At 44.8% G+C, this 13729-nt stretch overlaps 1 pseudogene; it reads right to left on the bottom strand.

The window, feature by feature from the left end:
* Positions 1–8585: 8585 nt before the first annotated feature.
* Positions 8586–8842, bottom strand: LOC147000970 (signal recognition particle RNA; annotated as a pseudogene).
* Between the last annotated feature and the right edge of the window lie 4887 nt (positions 8843–13729).

Raw genomic sequence — 13729 nt, 5'->3', positions numbered from 1 at the left:
CATCTTCTCATAGACCACGCCCATGAGAGTGTAAAGTATCCCTGACACCTTTAACTCACCTGAAATCATCATGATCTTACGGTACTTGCCTCTCACGCTGTAGCAGAAGGAAGCTGGATGGTCTCTGAGGAGACAGAACCAGGATGTTACAGCGACCCTGTCTTTCTGTGGGTGTGTATGGAAATTTCCAGAAAGAAAGTCATACCTGCGATGAAGTTCCACTAGGCTGGTTAGAACTTAATGACTATGGAGGGTTGGAACATTGTTTAGATCCAGAGCTAAGTCTGTCCCACCAGAACAGCCATCAGGTGCCCTCGGCCTGTATCTGAGCTGACATCATTTCTGGCCATCAGGTAACACCTTAGGGTGCATTCTTAGCACAGCACTGGTTTCTACCAGCCCAGAGGTGAGCCTGTCATCAGATACAATCTATTGCAGCTTCCTGGACTTGACTGCGGCCACCAGCCTGCTGTCCCCATTCATGTACTGGACAGATGTCCTGACTCATGACTTTCGTCCATTGTCAAACTGCTTTCATGCTGGGACCTGTCATTTGGGGTGACTGGAATCCATGCTCCTGGGCCACAGTCTTTCCTAGGAGGCTCAGAATAAAACATCCTTATTCCCTTTGAGATGAGAGCTGTATCCTGCTTGACAATTTGGTCCCCAGTGTGGGACCCTCGGGTCAATTAACTATCACTGGTGAGTCCTCTCCTTAGGCTTGTGTTGGTGAGAGGTTCCTGAGGCCCTGTCTTCCCCTTTGTTCTGAGCTCATGGCTGGGTACCTTCTGCTTAGCTTCAGAGCATTCGGTCAGCACATTTGTTTGCTAGCATCCCGCAATCCACCTGTATCTAACTGTTTCCTTTTCTGTTCATATTGCAACATCGCCTTCCTTGGTATAGAAATCCTATGAGTGCCTGATCACAAAGATGCTGAATAAATAAGTTTAAAAAGAGATTGTGAAGAGGGGGTTAGAGAAATGGCTCCATTGCTCACAGCACCTGCTGCCCTTGCAGAAGACACCAGTTTGGTTCCCCGGTATTCACACCAAAGGGCTCACTGCTGCCTGTAACTGCGGCCCCAAGGGATCTGACACTCTCTGGCCTTTGTAGGTATCTAGCACACATATGCACACACACATAAATAAAAATAAAATATGTCTCGAGAGACAGACACTGAGGATAAGAAGTGTTTGTCCCCACCAGGGTGGAGGTGTCAGGGAACTCACCAGAACACGAAATGTCTGTCTAAGGAAACCAAAGATGGAACACTCCATCATTCTGTGAGAAGGAAGCACTGGCCCACTGGTGTCCTGAGCTCCTTCATGTTCCTGGAAACATGTAGAAGAATCCCAGGACACAGCAGGGCCAGCCACCCGAGGTGGGTCCTGATAGAGTTGTTCCCATGAGCCGTGTAGAGTGTTGATGCGAAACAGGAGCCACTTGCTGACACCATTGCATACACTAGCAAGATTTTGCTGAAAGGACCCAGATATGGCTGTCTCTTGTGAGACTATGCCGGGCAAACACAGAAATGGATGCTCACAGTCAGCTATTGGATGGATCACAAGGCCCCTAATGGAGGAGCTAGAAAAAGTACCCAAGGAGCTGAAGGGATCTGCAACCCTATAGGTGGAACAACAATATGAACTAACCAATACCCGCCCGGAGCTCATGTCTCTAGCTGCATATGAATCAGAAGATGGCCTAGTCGGCCATCAGTGGAAAGAGGCCCATTGGTCTTGCAAACTTTATATGCCTCAGTACAGGGGAACGCTAGGGCCAAGAAGTGGGAGTGGGTGGGTAGGGGAGTGGGTGGGGGACTTTTGGGATAGCATTGGAAATGTAAATGAAATAAATACCCAATTAAAAAAAAAAAGAAAGAAATGGTCCTTAAAAACAAACCAAAACCAAAACCAAACCAAAACAAAACAAAAAGACATTAAAATGGGCAACAGAGACTCAAGAAAGTAAAAAAGACTATTTATAGAGAAGTGGCATTAGGCACTCTAGCTGTTTTATGAATGATAATTATGAAAATTCAATTCCTAAGTTTTTTTTAATTGGGGAATATTTAATACTCTCTATTTTTATGCAATTTTGTGTATGCACATGCCAAGCTGAAAGTATCTGGGCTGTAGAGTGGATGAGAGCACATTTAGGAGAATATGCCATGCAATTGCTAATTTATGAAAAGTGAATACACTGTTGGGAAATGTATCAGTTGTGAAGAGGGAGATTAACAAACAGGGCACCAGTAAGGAATTCAGATTGTGTTGAAACTAAAAGTAACCCCTGAGCAGTGTATCTTCTCAGCTCCAGTGTGGCAAGAAAGCCAAAGCCAGCGCTGGATGCTCACACCAGGCCATAAGAAAGTTTGTAAAAGCTAAAACTGAAAGATCGTATGGACGTGATCAAGTTTTCTTTAATTAAAGTAAAAATTAAAGGCACCAACAGAAAATCAAACCCTAACTTGGCCGCAGCCAAGTCCAGGAAGACGGTAAGGCTCTTTGTTTAATTTTTAAAATGAAGTCAGAGAACAGAGCTTTAATTTTGAAATTTTATTTTATTTTTATTTATGTATCTTTTTGCATGTTCATGTGCATGCAGTGCCCTTGGTGACCAGAAGAGGGCAGCGAATCGCCTAGATCAGGAGTTATAGATGGTTGAAAAACTCCCATGTGGGTGCTGGGATTTGAACCTTGGTCCTCTGCTCTGGAAGAGCAGCAAGGGCTCAGTAGTTAATACTGAGCCATCTCTTCAACTCCAGAATTTTATATTTTATCCCTTAGAGAAGCTGATGCTTTTCTTCAACGGCTCCCCAGACCTTCCACTCTTCTTGAATCAAATCTTTTTCTAAAAATATCTTAAAATTTTCATTTAAAAATGTATTATTTGGTATAACTTGAATTTAAATTTTTGACAGGCTTCAAATTGATGGAAATTTATTTAAAATCTTCCCCATGCATTTGGGGTTGGGATTGGGGGTCTCTCTGTTTCAGATCCAAAATCTTGTAGTAAAAAAACAAATTTTTCCCTCCAAGGGAGAAAAAGAGAGAGAGAGAGAGAGAGAGAGAGAGAGAGAGAGAGAGAGAGAGAGAGAGAGAGAGCACACAATTATATGACAGTGTTACTATTTATATCACAAATGTTAAACTACAACTCATCCCTAGATATGGTGCTCAACCTGTTACGATGCCTGCAGTTCCTGCCATGGAGTAACCTGACTTGATGATCAAGTAGGAATGGACAACTAAGAGGTAATGACATAAACGCTGAAGTTTCCTGTTCTACTGCTGGAAAGACACACCATGCCCAAGGCAACTTTAAAGAAAGCAACAGTTGGGGATTTGCTTCTAGAGGATGAGTTCACGGTCATTGTGGAGGGAAGCCTGGCACTGGGATAGCTGAGAGCTCACATCCTGACTCACAGGCAGGAGAGACGAGGAGGGAGAGAGAGGAGGGAGGATGGAGAAAGGGACAGAGGGAGAAAGAACTAACTGGAAACGGCATAGATTTTCATAACCTCAAAACTCACCCCTAGTGACACACCTCCTCCACTGAGGACACACACTCTAATCCTCCCTCAGCATGCTACCAACTGGAGACCAAGGAATCAAATCTACAAACCTATGGGATCCATTCTCAATCAAACTACCGCAGTATCCCATAATACCGCTTGCCAGTGTTGAAAAAACATAGTATTCAGCACTCATATTTTGCTTATTAAAAGTAGATGTTATAAAACAATTTTAGAGTCTTGTTTCTCCTTTTGGTTTAAAATGAAAATCAGATTTTATTCTTCCTCCAAGTCTATGATTTCTGAGAAATCTTGTATTTTATCTCTCTGTGTTACGTGTATGAAGGAGAGGAAAGTCTTGTTAGGAGGGAATTTAAAATGATATTGTGTCATTGTTTGGCTTCTCCAGTGTGACTATCCCAAACTGATATCCGGTATATTGCCAAAATAATAGGGCAAATAAAATTATTAGTCACAGATATATTTTAAACAATATCGATTAATATTTCCTTAAATTAGAGCTGAACATACCAGGCAAGGATTATAAAGTCAAACCCATCAAAAAAAAAAAAACTAAAATTAAAACAATAAGGAATAAATTCAAGTGCCTAAACAGCATTATAATGCTTTATAAGTCATGGGGAGGAATACATCGTCAGTTGCTTTCAACAGTATGGTTCCTGCCCTGTGGTTAAAATGTCTGCTTCCTTTTCTCTGTGCTGGTTACTTTGCATCGTGTCAGAAGGCACAATGTCAGCAACTCTGGGATGAAGGTCAAGGATGCTACACAGCCATGGACCGGACCAGTGACGGTGCCAACCTGTTAAGCAAGAGTTGCGACCTACTAGGCACTGGTACAACCGTGGCAGTCTATTAAAGGGGTCATTAAACATCTACCTCTTTGTTATTACATTTGAGGCCTGATCCACAGATGGGAATTCATGTCTGACACTGTGAGCCAGATCAAAAGCCCGCTGCTCAGAAGGTCTCAGGTCCTGTGGACAGGTAGGGTGTGGGACCTACCGCTGTTGTTTCCCTGAGTGAGTATGTCAAACTCTCTTCTACATATTTATGATTGCACACATAGATTAGTGATGGCCTCAGTCTCAAAGCTTCCCCCCACCCCCAAGTGGGCATCATTTAATGCAAAGACCCATTTACTGGTCAGCATCCTGAGAATACTGTCTTTGTGTGTTCCGCCCTAAATGGGACATTTTAACAAATCCACACCCCCGCCTCAGTCTCCAGGACCATCTTATTGGAGGAGGCAAGAAATGTAAGACCTGGAGGATGGGGAGGAGTGCCGTAAAATGCTGTCTTCCAGACATGACATGAGATGACAACAGAATTCTCCTGCTCAGGACCAGAATGGATGGGAGAGTGGCCCATGAGGCCAAGACCTGCAGGGCATCAGTCAGAATTCCAGAACAGATGGGAGAGAGGCCCATGAGGCTGGAGCTGAGGAGATTTTAACAACCGATGGGGCGGGGGGGGGGGTGTGCTGGGGGGGGTTGCTGCTGAGACACTGCCTGGGTGGATAGTCCCAAACGTGCGTTCATGGAAGCATTGCTAATTGAACTCAGTGGATTATTTTTTTTAATTACATAATGAAGGTGGGAAGAGGAAGTATTAGGAGGCGTCTAGGGGAGTGGAAAGGGGCTTTGGACAGTATGAAATCAAGATACACTTCATATATGTAGGACATTATTGAAGAATAAATAAAAGTAATTTTTGAAAACACACGTTTCCCTGTTCTTGAAAATAAACCTTTCCTGGATTATTTTAACGTTATGTATAATATTTGTATTATATGTCCATGCAAGTGTTTTTCAGGTAGGAAGGAGGAAGAGAAGAAAACCCAGGTCATGATATGTGACGGTGGTACAGTGCTCCAGGCCATTGTCTGCTCATAAACTACTGTTTCTGCCTCAAAACTGCTTTCCTGCCTCCTCAGCCCTGACTCTTAGATCCTACGATCTAAGATCTAAGAATCCCTAGTACCATGGGACTTATAATCTGGGACTTATAATCACCTTTTACCTCCAGCTGCATGGCCAAGGGGGCAACCAATGGCAAGGGGTGACCACAGCCTAGTTAAAGACTCTATACATTGACTGATTAGAATCCCATGGCTGTGGAGAACTGGAATGTTGCAGATTCAGAGATTGAAATTACCTTGGGCAGTTTTCACTGGCCTTGACGGCTAACTAGATGCCCACCTCCTGAGTCTGACCACCAGCTTCTACCAACTTAAACATCATCAGGCAGCAGCTAAGGCCTGTATCAGAAATCCGCCCCCTCCCCGTTTTGGTTAGCTTGCCTGCTGCTGTCCCCACCAGCTTGCTTACTGAATGCTGTGACTGAACATTCCTGGTAACCACTTCCATGTTGTAAGTTGTTGTCTGGGGCCACCTGAATCCATGTTCCAGGGCCGCAGTCACTCCTGGTTGTCTCAGCATAAACCAATTCCTATTCTCGCTGGGGTGAGACACTATGGACACTAGCATCCAGTATTTTTCATATCTGAGGAGGTTGGGAGTGGCTGTGCCAACATCAGGGAAAATAGCTTCCTATAAAGAACTGGCTTTTCAATACCCTTCTTTGCCTTCTATGGGAAAACAATGGCAGGCTGTTATCAGTTAAAAATAAGTCTTTGGTGTCAATGGCACCTTTATCGATGAAGGAGCTCGGTGAGAAAAGCAGACCAGGAGATTATGAAGGAAGAAGAAGAAACAAGTGCTTCCACTCCAGGCATGTCTCGAGATAAGCACGTGATGCGCAAATCCAGGTGCATATCTGGGAACAAAAAAGTAAAACACAGATATTTACTGAGCTCAGGAACAAAAAAAATCTTTTCTTTTTTCCTTTTCTTTTTTTTTTTTTAGAATTATTTATTATATGTAAGTACACTGTAGCTATATTCAGACACACCAGAAGAGGGACATCAGAGCTCTACAGGTGGTTGTGAGCCACCATGTGGTTGCTGGGATTTGAACTCAGGACCTCTGGAAGAACAGTCAGTGTTCTTAACCGATGAGCCATCTCTTCATCCCCTCACCCCCCCCCAAAAAAAAGTGAAATGAGGGTTCCCAGCTAATGGGGACAGATACCATAATTGATACCAAGTTCATTTTCAATATAGTATATTAAAATAAAACCTGGAAAGTACCCCACGATCTGTAGGCATGAGCTTCTTTGCAAGGTTCTTGGCAGCCCACAGCTGCCATGTCATTAGCTTGTGTGTCTGACCTAAGGGAAATTACCACCATGCAGCAGCTGAGCTCCACAGACCTACTAGAAACGAGGGAATGTCCATCAGTGACGACTCTACAGAATCGAATATCAGCGTCTCCTTCACAGGACACACAGGGCCTCCATGCTCACTAAATCCCTTCTTCAAAGTCATTGCGGAGCTCTTGTTCCAAGAACTAGACTGGACTCTCTTTAGTGCCTTCAAATAGGCGGGGGAGTGAAAACCCCCCACAGAGCTGCCACTGCTAATTAGTGTCTCTGCGCACCACTTCCTGCGCGCACAGTGCTGCCCAACCCTGCCAAGCCCTGCAGGGACGCACAGACAAACAGTGTTTACAAGCCAACATGGCCCCGTACACTCCTCAGCCCTGCTCAGCAGGCACAGAATTCATTTTCTATGCAGAGAGAACTTCACCTAAGCTTGTCTTGGAACGATGGATAAATTCTCTGCTGGATGTAAAAATTTTACCGCAGGAAAAAACCAACAACTCTGCTGAGGTGAATTATCAAAGCAGAATAAATTAGAAACAGTGAAAACACTCCTGTTGATTTAGCCCTGCACGTGTCTGCTTTAATTCAGTGTCATTACACATGCTCCGTTATTATGACGGTTCTCGGTTCTCTTTTTTCAGATGCTGGCTGGCTTCTAGGGAAATAGATGGCCTGCCGTCTGAAAGAATAGCTGTAGTGTCATTTCAGGCTTCCCAGATAACTATTTAAGTTCTGATTGCAATCATTGGGATTCTTTCCGTAGGAGATTATAAATTCAGTCACCAGTTAGTATGCTGTGTTGACTATATATATATATATATATATATATATATATATATATATAGTCAACAAAGTCATTGCGGAGCTCTTGTTCCAAGAACTAGACTGGACTCTCTTTAGTGCCTTCAAATAGATGGAAGGGCGGGGGAGTGAAAACCCCCCACAGAGCTGCCACTGCTAATTAGTATATATATATATATATATATATATATATATATATATGTTCTTATATATATATAAGAACTCTTTCAGCTTTTTTAAAAGGTAATTTATTTTTAATTACGTGTATATATGTGTCTGTTCGGTGTATGTGTACATATGAGTTTAGGTGCCCATTTTGGCCAGAAGAGAGCGTTGGACCACTTGGAGCTGGAGCTAAAGGTGCTAAAGAACCATTTGACATGGATGTCAAAACTCCTGTGCCTTGTTCACTCAGAGCCTGGGCTCTGCAAAGGGAGGGTCCCAAACAAGACAGGGTTTTTTTGTTTTGTTTTGTTTTGTCTGTTCTTTGATTTTGCTTTTAAACTAAGAAGCAGAATTTGTACCCATTTACGGTGCGCCATATGACACCGAGACACGACAGATCTGTCACAGAAGGAAGCAGTTCCATTTCTGTGAACACCAGCCATGTCTAAGAGCAGGCACTTCACTTCGGACATTTCTCTATGTTCATTTTTTATGGGTCCTTGATAGACAAGGCTTTGCCTGCTTTGTTGGGGAAACTCGTTCCTCCTCTCACTGTGTCTGTTCCCTATCTGACTCCTGTCCTCTTTCCTCTCCCTCCCTACCTCCAGTGACCACCATTCTCGCCTGATCGTCTATGAAACCCACCCCTCAGTGTCCACCACCCGGTGAGCACACAAACCATCTGTCTTTGTGAACTTGGCTGTTTTCATTCGACAGAGTGGCCTCCTATTCTGTTCTTGTGTCAGCAAGTGGCACATCATTATTGCTTATGGCTGAGAAATAGCCCACCATTTATATAAAAAAAACATTTTGCCGGGGATTGTGGTGCATGCCTTTAATTCCAGCACTTGGGAGGCAGAAGCAGGTGGATTTCTGAGTTCAAGGCCAGCCTGGTCTACAAAGTGAGTTCCAAGACAGCCAGGGCTACACAGAGAAACCCTGTCTTTTTTTTTTTTTTTTTTTTTTTTTTTGGTTTTTCAAGACAGGGTTTCTGTGTGTAGCCCTGACTGTCTTGGAACTCACTTTGTAGACCAGGCTGGCCTTGAACTCAGAAATCCACCTGCTTCTGCCTCCCAAGTGCTGGGATTAAAGGCATGTGCCACTATGTCCGGCGAGAAACCCTGTCTTGAAAAATTAATAAACAAAACAAAACAAAACAAAACATCTTCTCTTACTTACAATTTTTTTTTTTACTGCATGTCTAAGTGTATGTGTGTATACCATGTGTCTAGTGCCCACAGAAGCCAGAAGAGGCCATTAAAGCCATCAGAACAGGAATTAACAGATGGTTGGGAGCCATCATATGGGCACTAGGAAACAAACCCCGGCTCTCTGCGAGTTCTCTCAGTGTTCTTAACGTCTGAGCCATTTTTTCACAGCTCCAAAGCTGGCTTACAGGTTAAGGGTGTAGTCCATTGTGATAGGGGAGTGACAGCAGCAGGAGCATGGGGAAGCTGGCCACATCTGCAGCCAGGAGGCAGAGGGACATGAGTGCTGGCACTCAGCTGCTGTTTTCCTTTTTATTTTATTATTTTATTTTCCTACCTCATAGAATCCTGTCACCCACATTTCAGTGTGGTTCTTCCTACCCCAATTAACTAATGAACATTGGAGTTCTGCTCACTCCTTTTTATTCAGACTAGGACCTATCTAGTCCTGTCCATTTGACACTCAACCTTAACCATCATAAGGGCCCATTGTGGGGCATTGTGCACAGACAGCCTGGTCCCCAGTCAAGCAAAGGTCTGGAACCCTGGTGACTCAGTGGGTGGTGATTTCCACCTGCATGGGACAGAAGGTGTTTGACCATGCCTCCTGGGCCCCTGGATCCTGTCACTTAGCTATAGCTCCTCACATTCCCCCTCCCCCAAGAGACTTATATAGCCATCAGTCACATAGGAGCAGCACCAAGCCCTCCCACATGCAAATAAGGTTTCCCCAAAGCTCTCAGACCAAACCAATGAGAAGTACCTGTTGTCAGACCCTTACCCACTCCAAAACTGTACGTAAGAATCTTACCAGAAGGATTTAAGATGTTTGAGAACTACTCCGTCATCCAAGCCTTCTGCTCTAAGAGCTATAACACTTGGGAAGAGGTCTGCTCTCTGAAAATGCTGCTTGAAGCTCTGCCTGCCTTACTGGCTAGTCAGCCCGACCTGACTCAGTGCAGGGTGGAGTGGAGTAACCTGGAAGGCACAACAGAGATGGAGGTGGAGCCAACTGCAGCAGCGGGAGCAGAGGAAATAACTTCCCGTCCCTGCCAGCACTCTTCCCTTCGCTGGAACTTTCGCACCAGGCCGGGCCAGCGATCTCCATGCAAAGCTTCTGGTCCACACCAGTTAAAAGTGGAAACCACTGAATATAGGCTTGTAGAATATGTTTATAGTTTCCCATGGACTCAACATCACTGGCTATTGACTTACCCAACTGACTCTCCAAACAGCTGGGGACTGACTCACTTTGCCCAGTGTTAATTCACAGGCACCCTGCTTCCACCTGGAGAAAGGTGGGATGCATTGGAGGCCCTTGCATGACAGTTAGTTAGTTCTTCATGTAACGACTGGAAATTTCCCTTTGGAAATGTTTGGCACCGGGTTTGAAGTCTATGGCACAGACTAGTTCCGTCAGATGGTTAGAGCAGTGGCCGGCTGTGTGGACATGGCAAGTCTCTACAAACTTCCTGAGCACCTGGTTCTCTCACACTGTGTGGAGACAGTGAGGGATTCAAGCCTGACTTCAGCAAACAGGAACTGGTGGCTGGCATATCACCAGCATGCCTTGACCTGACTGCCTCCTGTTCCTGTAACCGAGCACCACACACAGTAATTTATGTAGCATAAAATCCTACGAGACTCACAGTTCTGGAGCCTAGGAAGGGAAGCCCATGGAGCTGGTGCATGCGTGACAGCCAGGGAGGACCGCAGTGTCACATCGTAGCACAGTGAGGAGTTCACATGACAAGACTGAGCTTGGCTCTCTCTCTCTCTCTCTCTCTCTCTCTCTCTCTCTCTCTCTCTCTCTCTCTCTCTCTGTCTCTCTCTCTCTCTTCTTATAAAACCACTAATGGTATCAGGGGGCTTGCCCTTGTAACATTGTAACATGGCTTCATCTGCCCTAACTACCTTCCAGAAGCCCCACCCCTGAACAACACCTGACTTTGGAGATAGTTTCTAGTGCACGAAATGGGGGTGCATCCAGGCCTTACCACACAGAAGTAAAGTGACTGCCTAGTTGCTTCTTCTATTGTCTGTTTCCAGAAATTTAGCCTAAAGGGGCCCGGGAGCTTCTAGTCTTTCCTTTCTGACCTCAGCTTCCAGGAGTATAGGGTTGTCTATTTCATCCCATCCTCTGCCTAGAAAGAAGCTGTAGCTGTCAGGAGACAGTGAGTGGGAAGGGGACCCAAGAAGAGAGGTGCACCCTAGGTTCTTAGAAGACTCACAAGGGTGGGTTCAAGGAAGTGCAAAGAAAGCATTTCAGATGGGATCGGCTGAGCTGAATGGACTGCAGGTGTGGCTGTTTGCAGCTCACCTGAGCTATCACATGACCCTCTCCTGCAGCACTCACAGTTTGCCTGTGCTAGCGCCATGGAGGTCATCTGCATGCACAAATGTCAAAGCACATGGCTTGGTGAGCCCAAATTCTGTCAAGAGGGACCCACACAGGCCTCAGCAGAAACTCAGAGAATATCACAAAAGGCTTATTTAAATATTTTAGTGAAGCTATTATATTTTTGTTTTTCAGAAAATGATATAGGCAACATTGTCTCAAGAGATGGAAAAGCCAAAGAAATATTGTGAAAGCACTTTCAAAGGCTACTGAAATTTTGCTGGGTGAGCTGGTGGGGCTAAGCCCACTGGCACTGAGATTTTTTTCCCAGAAGAGCAGTTTCCTACAACACAGAGAGGCTCTGTAGATTAGAGGACAGAATGGGCCAGCTAATCCAGGTTGAAAACAATTATGTCACACTTAGGCATATACATTTATATGCAGAAATTAAAAAAAAACTAACTTTTTTTTTCTGAAGGCTTTACAAAAATCTGACACTGCTCCCCAGACCGATGCAATTAATATAATTGTGATCAAAAGTTCGGGAACATGTTTACACAACTTGAAAACGTTCATTTTAAAGTTTGAGTGAAGGAGGAGACTTTAAATGAATCATCCCATGAAGGCAACATGATGTACCATCCCTAGCAGCTAGCACATTATGTCATGAAACAAATAGATAAATGCAACAAAAAATATATGGATAAGAATAAAAATGTAATTATTGAGGGTGGAGAGGTGGTTCAGCAGTTCACACTATGTCCTAGTCAGAGTTTCTATTCCTGCACAATATCATGACCAAGAAGCAAGTTGGGGAGGAAAGGGTTTATTCAGCTTATACTTCCACATTGCTGTTCATCACTAAGGGAAGTCAGGACAGGAACTTAAACAGGGCAGGAAGCAGGACCTGATGTAGAGGCCATGGAGGGGTGTTACTTACTGGCTTGCTTCCCCTGGCTTGCCCAGCTTGCTTTCTTATAGAACCCAGGACTACCACCAGCCCAGGGATGGCATTACTCACAATGGGCCCTCCCACCCTTGATCACTAATTGAGACAATGCCTTACAGCTGGATGTCATGGAGGCATCTCCTCAAGGGAGGCTCCTTTCTCTGTGATAACTCCAGCTGTGTCAAGTTGACACACAAAACCAGCCCGTACGCAATGTTTGCTGCTTTTGCACAGGACCCAAGTTCAATTCCTAGCACCCATATTGGATGGTTCACAACATGTAACTCCAGTGCCAGGGGATCCAATGCTCTCTTCTGGCTTCTGTGCACCCTTCCACACACACATGCACACACACTCACACACACACACACACACACACACACACACACACACACACTTTTAAAAGTCCCTTATATGATAACTAGAGAGAAAGGTCAGACAGACAACACAAGCTGTTGCCCACAGAAGTGCTACTCTGTTTCAATCTACTGACACCTGGACATGAAGAAATGGAGGAAGGACAGACATCACCTGTTAGCAGCTATTCTAGAAGGGATGCGACAGTAGGTGCACTCACTACCTTCCTGGTGGCCGTGACAAAGTATTCGATAAAAGCCTCTTAAGGAAGGGCTTTTTTGGCTCATACTACAAGTCCACTGTCCTGTGGGGAGGGGGTGGCCATGGCAACAGGAGCAGAAGCAGCTGGTCCCGTGGCATCCACAGTGAAGAGGCGGAGATGGATGTTTTGCTCAGCTCAGTTTCTTTGGATGTTAGGGAACCAAAGGAAGAAGGTAAGTATCTGGGAGGTGTGAGGTTGCTGGATGGTGCCAAGGAAAAGAGTTTCTATTCTAGAAGGATTCCTGAAGGCAATGGAGTGGGATGAAATAGCTCTAGTCCATGAAAATGTGTTCACATGCTTGTCCATTAAAGAGATTCTCTTGGCAGATTAAAGCTATCCCATTACACAGGGTGACTTTTTACATTGTGACTCTTTGCCACACACTGAATTCATCACATTTTATATGCCCAAAGCCTGGCTCATAGGGAACGGATGCTGACACGTAAAAGAATGTGGATTTGAAAGATCAATCTTCTAGTTTGTGACTATTGCTGTGACATCCATCCTGACCAGTAGCAGCTCATGGAGGAGAGCGTTGGCTCACACCTCCCAATCATAGTCCACCTAAGAAGGACATCAAGGCAGGAGCTCAAGCAGAGGTGGGGCCCGGGGAAGAATGCTGTTTATTGGCCGGCTTCCTCTGGCTTGTTCATCCCCATTTCTCTTATAGCCCAGAAAACCACCTGCCCAGGGAACACTGTGCCTTCCCACATCAATAACTAAGATGTTCCACAGGCCCTCCCACAGATCCATCTAATAGAGGCAGATCCTTAACTCAGGCTCCCTCTTCCAAGTATATCTAGGTTTGTGTCAACAGGATGGAACTAGCTGAGACAGCCATTAAGCATTATTAAGAGAATTATCTCGCCTGATAATGCCTGCAGGG

The sequence above is a fragment of the Mus caroli genome, unplaced genomic scaffold (assembly GCF_978045245.1).
Source record: "Mus caroli unplaced genomic scaffold, Mus_caroli_1 scaffold_15, whole genome shotgun sequence".
NCBI lineage: Eukaryota > Metazoa > Chordata > Mammalia > Rodentia > Muridae > Mus > Mus caroli.
The sequence above is the reverse complement of the archived record's forward strand: the minus strand, read 5'-3'. Positions and strand labels throughout refer to the sequence as shown.